Consider the following 1,603-nt stretch of genomic DNA (forward strand, 5'->3'; position numbering starts at 1 on the left):
AAAAGATTGTCGCATTATTTACAATGGGGAAGTAACACATGGTTAATTTAAATAAAAATAAATTGGATTAAACTAGTTTAAATAAGTTAAAGTATGGCAGAGCTATGAAAATTGTATGATGAAAACATTTTATGAGATAGAAAAAGGTTGACAAATATATGCGTGCAGAGTATAAAAAAGAAGTTGTATCTTAGTCTCAATTATGTGTATATATGTGTGTGTGGGTGTATATACTCACATATACGTTTGTTATATTGTCAGTATTCTTAGATTACTAAATGGATGCCTTTTAAATTCTTTATTTCATTTTTTTAATCAGAAAGTATGTATTCCTTTGTAACTTTTCCCCAAATAAACAGTAAGTATCAACAAGTGCCATAGAAGAAATTATGATTAGCATGAGCAAGAAAATCCTTGCAGTGAGCTAAGTTTCCAACACAAGGTCCTGAATCTTTTATTTCCAAAATCATAAAATGCTGCCTAGAAAAGATCAAAATCCTTTCCTCTAGTCTAGGATTTCTCCAGGTCCTGAAAAAAGAAGGCAAGCTGTACTCACAAGATATTAACGATTTCTCTAAATAATACCATAGGGAATTTTTTTCTTTTGAGTTTTCAAGAACTACATTGGCTTGGCTGTGGAATTTTAATGTTTCAACACAATGAGAAGAGTAGAGGAGTGAAAGCCATCGGTCGGTGTAATTGAAGAATGGACAGGAATATGAAATCCAGATTCACTACCACGTGAAAACTCAGCTTTGTATTACATGCATATTATTTTAAAACCCTGAATGCTGAGAAATAGGTTACCCTTTCTTCAATTGCTGTAGTTTAAAAACTGTGACTACTTCAAAGTACTTGGCAAGAATATGTTTAAGCAGAAATACGTTTTGGGAGAAATTATTTTAGAAGTTATTAGAAGGTATCTTCAGGCTGGGCACAGTGGTTCATGCTGGTAATCCTAATACTCTGGGAGGCCAAGGTGGGTGGAGTGCCTGAGCTCACAAGTTCAAGACCAGCCGGAGCAAGAATGAGAGCCCCATCTCTACTAAAAGTAGAAGAAAAAAAAAAACACTGAGGAAAGAGGATCACTTGAGCCCATGTTGAAGGTTGCTGTGAGCTTTGACATCATGGCACTTTACCCAGGCCAACAGCTTGAGACTCTGTCTCAAAAAAAAAAAAGAAAGAAAAGAAAATAGAAGGTGTCTTCATTTCTCTTTGGAGGACTGTGATTTATAGGTAGGGTCAATGTAGGAGATATAAGATTCTGTAATTAAGAGGAAGAAAAGCAAAAAGAAAAAATGAGCACAAATAGAACTTTGGAGATATGTTAAGAGATAGAATTTGGGAAATATGGGCAGTGCCTGTGGCTCAAGGAGTAGGGTGCCGGCCCCATATACCGGAGGTGGTAGGTTCAAACCCGGCCCCAGCCAGAAACTGCAAAAAAAAAAAAAAAAAGAATTTGGGAAATATGTTAGGAAAAAGGTTTATAGGCGCCCACACAACACTTGGTTAAAAGCCATTACAAGGGCTCACATCTGTAATCTTAGCACTCTGAGTGGTGAGGTGGGTGAATTGCTTGAGCTCACTGGCCAGAGTGAGACCC

This window comes from Otolemur garnettii, unplaced genomic scaffold (assembly GCF_000181295.1).
Source record: "Otolemur garnettii isolate 467f Iridium unplaced genomic scaffold, OtoGar3 scaffold00113, whole genome shotgun sequence".
Classification (NCBI taxonomy): domain Eukaryota; kingdom Metazoa; phylum Chordata; class Mammalia; order Primates; family Galagidae; genus Otolemur; species Otolemur garnettii.